Consider the following 10,251-nt stretch of genomic DNA (forward strand, 5'->3'; position numbering starts at 1 on the left):
TTTTATGATTCAAGTACTGATTATTGGTTGTTGTTTGTTGCAGCGGAAACACGATTTGATTTAGGGTTGTGAGGAAACTGGCTCTGATACCATGACAGAATTTGTCATGGTATATTGGATTGAGATAAAAGATACAATAACGAATTACATGTGCCTGGTCTTATATACAAGAACCAGAGATAAAACATGAAATAACTTGGCTTACACGACAAGTAATGTACAAATACAACAGATATGCTAGAATCTACAGATATGGTATATCTGCAGGATATATCTCGTAATAACCTCTTCTTTTGTTCCATCTATTGAATCTGCTACTTTGAATGTTTCCCGTGGTGATTATAGAAATACAAGGAACTATGCACAATCTGGTACTGGAGGAATCACTATTCCTGGGAATAGTAAACGTCCCAGGCCATTCTGTGATTATTGTACCAAAATCGGTCACACTAGAACAACTTGCTGGAAGTTGAACGGATATACCAAAGATTTACCAAAATCTTCTCGTGGGCCTGACGTTCCGCTAGCTGCTGCTGTTACACCCATTGCTGCACTGGTCCCTCTTGCTGCATCGAGCATCATTTTAGCCCAGTACCAACATCTCATGTCGCTGCTGGAATCCAATGCCGTTGCTGGTGATACTGCTCCATTCGCAAACATCGCAGGTAGGTCTCTTTCCTGTACTGTTAATTCTTGGATAGTAGATAGTGGTGCTACTCACCACATATGTTCCTCTTAATCATTATTTACTTCTCATAACTTAGTTTCTAAACCAATCCATGTTCAATTACCAGATGGATCCCATACATCTGTGACTGATACATCTGTGACTGATATTGGGTGTGTTGATCTATCACCCACTATCAAACTATTGAATGTTTTCTATATTCCAAGTTTTAAATTTAACTTGCTTTCTGTCAGTCAATTGACTCAAACAGCTAATTGATGTGTCTCATTCTCAAACGGAGATTGGATGGAGTAAATGCATTGCAGGCCTCTACCACTTCAGTTCTCAACCATTTTCTTTATCTGTTAGCACAAATAAATCTGTTAATCCATGGCATCGTCGTCTCGGCCATCCAAACATGGACTGTTTTAAATTTTTAGCTAGTCAATTTCCTTACATTAATTCTCAGTGTAATCAGTTTTCTGATGTTTGTCCAAGGGCGAAACAAACTCGTCTTAAATTTAATAAAAGTGTTTCTTCATCTTCTCATGTTTTTCAATTAATCCATGCTGATATCTGGGTTCCCTTTTCAATTCAGTCTCTTTCCGGTGCAAATTACTTTCTTACTATTGTAGACGACTACTCTAGATGCACTTGGGTCTATCTAATGAAAACCAAATCAGAAACTTTAAAGTTTCTCCAATATTTTTTTTAACTTTGTTATGACTCAGTTTGGTCATAAAGTTATCACCATTTCCTCAGGTGTGGATAATTTAATCATTGCATCATTGCAAACCTTTCGGTCTGACAATGGTGTTGAGTTTAAATCAAAAGAACTTCAATCCTGGTTTCATGAAAAAGGTATTCTTCATCAAACAAGTTGTGTTTATACTCCACAAAGAATGGCATTGTTGAACGCAAGCGTCGACACTTGTTAAACGTAGCAGGTCTTTACGTTTTCAATCCAATTTACCCCTGCTTTTTTGGGGAGAATGTGTTCTTGCTGCTGCTTATTTAATCAATAACTTGCTATCTCCACTATTATCTCATAAATATCCTCATGAGCTACTACTTCGACAGCCTCCAGATTATACTAATCTACGTGTCTTTGGTTGTCTCTGCTTTGCGAGAAACACTCGTATTTCTCACAAATTCGACCAGCGTGCCAACCCTGGAATTTTCGTTGGATACCCTCATGGTCAGAAGGGTTACAAGATTTACGATCTAGCAACTAAATCCATTTACACTTCTAGAGATGTAGTGTTCCATGAACAGTCATTTCCATTTTGATGATTTCTCTCATAATTCTATTGTACTAGACCCTGTACAATCTTCAGAATCTTATCTCTATGATTCCATTTATACTTCTCCTGCACCTATTTCGTCGGCATCTTTACCACAGTTACACTGTGATGATCATTCAGCTGAAACTGCAGGCCATTCCGCTGCTAAATCTCCACAGAATGTTGGTTTTTCACATCCTTATTCTACGGTTTCTCCCTCACCTGTAGTTCCTTCTGTCAGTTCATCACCAGGTCCGTCTGACACCCTGCCTGGCCGATCTTTCTCAGGTCAGTTGCTGACTAATCCTACACGTTCCTCTCCAGGTCAGTTGCTGACTTATCCTACACCGCCATTTGTACGATTATCTCCAGGCCAACCCTTCAGTCCGCCTGTACATTCATCTCCAGGTCCGTCTTTATCTTCGCCTGCACAATTTTATCCAGGTCTGTCTTCTCCTTTACAAACCCACAATCCCGTGATTTCGTCTGAGATACAATCTTCAGAACACTCATCTCGATTGGCAAATCCAACTGCCTCTTCATCTGACCGGTCGCCTTTGTCGTCAGTACCACTCAATTCAAATCTGCCATTGGTAAATCCAATTGCATCTTCACCTGGTATGCCATCTTTATCATCAGTACCAATCAATCCAATTAATCCAGCTGAACATTCACGACCAATTCGTGATCGTCATCCTCCAGTCTATTTGCAAGACTATCACTGTTCAGCTGCACGATGTCAATCAACTTCTGCATACCCATTGACAGATTATTTATCTTATGATAAATTCAATCCAAGTCATAAGGCTTTCTTATCTGCTGTTCTTCTCAATGAGGAACCAAAATCCTTTTCACAAGCAACCAAGTGTCCACAGTAGCGTGCTGCAATGGCTAAAGAGATTTTGGCCCTGCAAACTAATGATACCTGGATAATGGTTGATTTACCACCTGGCAAAACAACAATTGGCTGTAAATGGGTCTTTAAGATTAAATTCAACTCTGATAGCTCCAGAGAACGCTATAAAGCTCGCCATGTTGCGAAAGGATATACTCAACAGGAAGGTATCGACTATTACGATACTTTTGCACTGGTTGCCAAGTTAGTAACTGTTCGTGTGCTGTTGTCTGTGACGGAAATCAAAGGATGGTCTTTACACCAGTTGGACATGAACAATGCATTTCTTCAAGGTGATCTCGATGCAGAAATCTATATGCGCATTCCACCAGGTATGGCACGTAAAGGTGAGTCTAAAGTATTCAAACTTAAGAAATCTCTTTATGGTCTTAAACAAGCTTCTCGTAAATGGTTTTCAAAACTCAGCTCAGTCTTATTGGCTGAAGGCTTTCAAAAATCTCTATGTGATCATTCTCTTTACACATATCATCGAGGTACAACTTCGATTTTTGTTTTAGTTTATGTCGATGACATAATTATAACTGGCACGGATGATAGCTTCATCAATTCACTTAAGCTACGTCTGGCCTCTCATTTCTCTATTAAGGACCTTGGATGCTTACAATATTTTTTGGGTATTGAGGTATCTCGTTCTTCTAAAGGAATTTTCCTTTGTCAACGAAAATATGTCCTTGATATTCTCAAAGACTCCGGTCTCACTGGTGCTCGTATTTCACCATTTCCGATGGATGCACATCTTAAGTTAACACCCACTGATGGTAAATAGTTAACTGATCCAAGTTCTTTTCGGCGACTTATTGGTCGTCTCTTGTATCTTACAGTCACTCGTCCTGACGTAACTCATTCAATGAATTATTTGAGTCAGTTTATGCAGAAACCTCGCACATCTCATATGGATGCTGGTCATCGTATTCTTCGTTATCTCAAAGGAACAATTGGTCATGGCATATTCTTGTCTTCCAGTAGTTCCCTTTCTCTACACGGGTTCACGGATTCTGACTGGGAAGGATGTCCAGTCACTCGTCGTTCTACTACAGGTTACTTAGTAAAAATAGGTGATAGTCCTATTTCCTGGAAATCCAAGAAACAGCCTACGGTGGCTCGTTCTTCTCTGAAGCCGAATATCGTTCTTTGGCTAATCTCACAGCAGAATTACAATGGTTATATTATCTCTTTCCTGTGATAGTCAAGCTGCAATTCATATTGCTCAAAATCAGGTTTTTCATGAACGGACTAAGCATATAAAAATTGACTGCTATTTTGTTCGTGAAAAATTACTCAGTGGTTTGATTTTACCAAAACATCTTCTCTCCGCTGATCAATTGGCAGATGTTTTTACGAAACCGTTGGGAGCTCCACAATTTAGTCGTTTGGTTGGCAAGTTGAGCGTACGTTCTGGCTCTACCGCTCCAACTTGAGGGGTATTAAATCTCACGTGTATATACATATTTCACATAAGTACAAGTTGTTATACTCTTTCCTGGTCCTCCTATTCTTTTGCTAAGAAGTCCTATTCTATAGTTGTTTAGATTTAGTTTTGTTGTAAAGTCCGGTTCTACTGATGTACCTATTCTCTAGTTTATTTCTGTTTCGTATTTCCATCTGTAAACCTAATGTAATCCATATAAATACTATGAATGAAATCAATCTCGTGAGAGAAACTTCAAACCAATATTCGTTTAGCCCCAAAGGTTATAAATTACTAAAGGTTATAAATTATCGCAGGATCTTAGATAACCCACACAATGTGGGAGTAATAATCTCAATAGTTCGTGAACAACTTGAAAAACTAGTTAACATGAACTTCTCTTTCTACGCCAGTTTGGGAACTGTCAATTCAATTAGTGAAAATCTAATAGGTCGTCAACATTTTCAACAGAAAGAACCCAATCTCGAATCCAGCAACACTAACACATATGACAAAACTCTGATAGCAAACTTATATCGACACTTGCAATTTTGTTTAGGTCGTTTCTTAGATCCAGTAGAGAGGAGTGGCCCGACTTTGAAACGTGTTGGTTTCCCAATACACATGGGCTGTCGCTGTATACGGAATTTGGTTTATTGTGAAATTGGAATCATACCTATAGTCCTACACGAGGTCTCAGTTGATTTGGTTTATTTGGCTTACTGTATATGAGTTGACAATTTTAATACTTGCGTACTGGCATTGGCTAGCGAATTCAGTGAATGGCATATGGACATATTTTCCACGAACAAGGCGTCGAAGTCCTTATCTCATCAATTGTATGAACTTTCTAGGATTGACAGATGTAACAGGACTATCTCGTGCAGTCAAATTCAGGGGAATATAGCAACAAAACTAACCGCTTCAAAGGAAATTGCAAAGAAACAAAGTTCTAATTAAAATGCAAATTCATTAGAATATCAAACTTATCTCAGGAAATAGTCACATGCAAAGTCCCGGCAATAGCAAATTCAAAGTTGTTGCAGCAGAGGGAAAGGCTCAGAAACAAAAAATGGAAAACAAAAACTTATTAAAGAAGACATGAAATTAAATTCGGGCCGATACCTTCGAATCCTTCTAGCTCCAGCTCCTTACAATTTGAGAAGAAGAGTTTTATTTACACTGACAATTCTCTTTAATCCCCTCCTCTAACATAAGTTAGGGGCTTTGGATAGACAATCCATTGATTTTTTGCTGCACTTGTCAATACGAAAGCCAGGGGCTAGTTTATAGCTTTGTGAGAGAAGCCTTATTCCTGCATCAGTAATCTTGTCACACCACGAGAGGTTAACAAACTCTAAGGATGGACAACATTTTGCCAGGGCCTCTAAACCTTTATCAGTAATATGAGAAAATCTCAAACTTAAAACTGTCACACGAGGGAACCATGAAAATATTAATGACAATTCCCTATCTGAATACCGATAGCCATTATGTAAGCAAAAATATTGAACTTTGGATCCAAAGAACTGCGACTTTGATGTTATAAAATCTTTTATCTCAGGACAGCTTCTTAGAGACAAATATTTCAGGTTTTGGAATCGAATCAGCAACTTACAAACAAGTATGGTAAACTTTTCGGAACTAATTTTGGATATTGATCATGTCGTTTATTATGATACCATTGGTTACAAGTTAATCCGAAGGAATTACGATCTTCTCTTGCTTTTAAGCACTTACATATAAGATTTAGACAATCATTGGGGAGGTTTGTGACATTGCTTGAGTTGCTACGGACTTCACGCGGACGGTCATCAATACCAGTATAATTCTTTCCTTCTTGTTCACCCATAATAGCCAAAAGAATAAATCTGAAGTACTAAAGCAAAAAGAAAAAAAAGAAACCTATCGGCTTCTGACGCAACAGGGATGGAGACAGAATTGCAGAGATTGGAAGGAGGCCGAAGGGTTCTAAACTTCTTATAACGAAGTCCTAAAAGTCTTTGAATTTTGTAAACCGGTTTCTGTTATTTCAAGATCCAGTTTAGTTAAGGGGTTGTCTAACTTTTATTTCTTCCATCTTGTCCAACAAGTGGCATGAAATTTCATGCAGATGTAAAGTTCCACGTATCGATCTCAAGAAATGCATCCGTAACTTGATCATTAATGTTGGTCATATATAACTAATATATATGTAAGTTGAACAAATCAAATGCGGAAGCGGATTATTAGTTCGTATCTTGTAATCGCTCCAAATGAAGATGATGTCGAACCAACGGATCACTTGCGTTTCACGTTCTTGTACCTCCAAACACGGCGGTGAGTAGGTGCCACAAAAATGAGCACAAACTATATTTCCACAAAACTTAATACCGTATAGAACTTCTACTCCTTCTCCAAAGGACACACTTGGAACAAGTACTAACACTTGTTAGCATGGAGATAAACACATGGAGTAAGTGATTAAACACTTGTTATCATCATGCAAACACATGGTGGCAAGAAACAAGACACATGTTTCACCATGGCTTGGTTAGTTGGAGAAATTCCTTTGATAAAGTCAAGCATATGACTTTACTCATTCACCCAAGATGGACTTTGGGCATGCACATACACAATGGGTGCCCATATTTCCAACATCTCCCACTCACACAAAGTGTGTGTAACGCCAGCATGCTTCCCAATCCAAGTCCTAAGAGAAAAATGTTCATAGTAAATAGTTTGTGCGACCGCCGAGATACCTTCATTTTGGGAGGTCCATACTAGAACTTCATTACGAGTCAGCATGGAGACATCAACCCTTCACAAAGAATGTTCGTATCTCATTACCTCAGATAATTTGACTACACCTGACACAATACTCTTAATTACTCTAGCAAACAGTATTGCACCCATGTACATTTTATCAATTCTACTCATGATTTTCGACAGACGAAAAACGCTGGCCAGCTATGAGTCACAATTCATGGTGTATCATCAAATTTTCTTCCAAGAAATTCACATCGTTCCAATTCAACTCAACAGCTTTCCTAGACATGTATCATCATACGAGAAGTTGCATCGTATTAGAAAACATGCTAAAGTAGCATCATTAAGTATCATCTTCATGACATAAACTCAAGTCAAAGGGGTAAATGAATTGGATATTAATCTAGTGGCTCACACAGCAATGAAGCAGGGAATCATTCATCGCTCTCACAATCGGACGACTTAGCACACACATCACAAAGTGTATGCTATGGCGTTTCTCCCACTCAAATGGGCAAGTCCAGCATAAAAAGCATACGCCATACAGATCTTAGTCTAGTCGCAATTTAAGCGCCTAACTTGACTTTCCGTTCTAACAGTCATTCACATAGTAACTGTTCAGAAAATCACATCTGGCTGTATAACATGCTTCATTAAATGGTGGTTACATTTAATGATCGATCTCTTTGTAAGATCTCATCTTAAACATATTAAGGCGACTTCTAGTTGTATAGAAAAGTTTTCCATTAAAAGCACGTGGTTTTCAGAAAAACATATATTCCGAAAAACGTCCATTCTTTGTCTCATCTTGCTCGCTATGCTAAGCGCCAAGGAGAATCACCTGTGTGAGTAGGCCGATTCTTGCGTGCTGACAACTTTAATATCCGTGTACACATCAAAAGTATATGATTTCTATAAAAACATATTCATTTAAGAAAGCATTAATACTTATAATAATAATGTCATTATCACATGTTCTACATAACAAATCCTGTTTAATCCGATGTTCTCTACGTGAGATTGAAAAGCAATTTTCGGAATGGGCTTAGTCAAAGGGTCAGCCAACATTCTATTTGTGGAAATATGTCTAAGAACAACCTTTCTTCGTGCAACCATATCGCGTATAAAGTGGAATATCCTAACAATGTGTTTGGTTTTTCCATGGTATTTGGGATCTTTCACATATGCTAGAGCTGATGTGCTATCACTGTGAAGCAACACCGCTTCTTTTGCGTGTTCCGAGACATTGAGTCTCTTAAGAAATCTCCTCAACCAGACAGCTTCTTGGACGGCTGCCGCAAGTGCAACATACTCTGCTTCCATTGTAGATAGAGCAATACACTTTTGATTCTGACTACACCAAGTGACTGCACCATCTCCAAGTTTAAAAACATATCCTGAAGTGGATTTAAACTCATCTCTATCGTTGCTCCAATCGGCATCGCTAAATCCTATGAGTCTAATGTCTTCACCATGGTAACAAATAGGGAGATTAGAAGTCCCTTTAAGATAACGAAATATCCTTTTAACTTCTTTCCAATGATCTGGTCCAGGGTTACTTTGGTAACGACTTACCATCCCTACTGCAAAACTGATGTCGGGTCTAGTACACAACATAGCGTACATAAGACTCTGAACCGCAGATGCATATGGTACATTGGACATGTATTTCTTTTCTTCTTCATTCTTAGGGCATTGGTCGTTACTTAGGACACATGCTTTGTTCATAGGAGTGTCAATGGGTTTGCAATCATGCATTCAAAAGCGCTCAAGTATCTTTTTTATGTAAGTCTCTTGAGACAAACTAAGAGTCTTTTTTGAGCGGTCTCGCGTGATCTTAACACCTAATACATAATTAGCTTCACCCATGTCCGTCATTTCAAAATTAGAGGACAGCCAATTCTTAGTGGCGACAATTCCTTCTAGATCATTACCCGCTAATAGAATGTCATCGACATATAAGGCTAGGATAAGAATGCTTTCCTGAGATCGTTTTATGTACACACAATGGTCTTCCTCAATCATTTCATAACCAGCAGAGGTGATATATTGATGGAAACGCATATACCATTGTCTAGACGATTTTTTAAGGCCATAAATGGAACCTTTGAGACGACAAACTTTGCGCTCTTGTCCTTTGACCTCAAAACCCGTTGGTTGAGACATGTAAATCTCTTAGTCTAGTTCCCCATTAAGGAATGCAGTTTTAACATCCATCTGGAACAATTATGAATCCAAATATGCAACAATAGCAAGGACGAGGCGAATTGAAGCAAACCTTACCACAGGAGAGAAGGTTTCCTCATAGTCAATACCCTCGTGTTGAGTATATCCTTTTGCCACTAGACGATCTTTGTATTTTTCTGTTGAACCATATGCCTTGCGTTTAATTTTAAAGACCCATTTGTTTCCAATGGCCTTTCTCCCAGGTGGAAGATCAACCAACTCCAAAACGTCATTCTTATCCATTGATTTAATTTCCTCTTGCATTGCAAAAATCCATTTATTGCAATCAACTGAAGAGATAGCTTCTCTAAAAGAAGTAGGCTCATCTTCAATACTTGCAGCATACATTAATATTCCCCCTTCAATCTCAAAGTGACGACGGGGTACTTTTCCACGCTCACTTCTGCGTGGTTCAAAAACTCGTGTCTGTAGCGGTTCACTCCCACTAACAGGATTTGATATGTAGAACATGTGATAATGACATTATTATTATAAGTATTAATGCTTTCTTAAATGAATATGTTTTTTATAGAAATCATATACTTTTGATGTGTACACGGATATTAGAGTTGTCAGCAGGCAAGAATCGGCCTTCTCACACAGGTGATTCGTCTTGGCGCTTAGAATAGCGAGCAAGATGAGACAAAGAAGAGACGTTTTCCGGAATATATGTTTTTCGGAAAAACACGTGCTTTTGATGGAAAACTTTTCTATACAACTAGAAGTCGCCTTAATATGTTTAAGATGAGCTCTTACAAAGAGATCGATCATTAAATGTAACCACCATTTAATGAAGCCTGTTATACAGCCAGATGTGATTTTCTGAACAGTTACTATGTGAATGACTGTTGAAACAGAAAGTCAAGTTAGGCGCTTAAATGGCGACTAGACTAAGATATGGATGGCGTATACTTTCTATGCTGTACATGCCTATTTGAGTGGGAGAAACGCCATAGCATACACTTTGTGATGTATGTGCTAAGTCGACCAATTGTGAGAGCGA

This window comes from Papaver somniferum, unplaced genomic scaffold (genome assembly GCF_003573695.1).
Source record: "Papaver somniferum cultivar HN1 unplaced genomic scaffold, ASM357369v1 unplaced-scaffold_8, whole genome shotgun sequence".
Taxonomy (NCBI): Eukaryota; Viridiplantae; Streptophyta; class Magnoliopsida; order Ranunculales; family Papaveraceae; genus Papaver; species Papaver somniferum.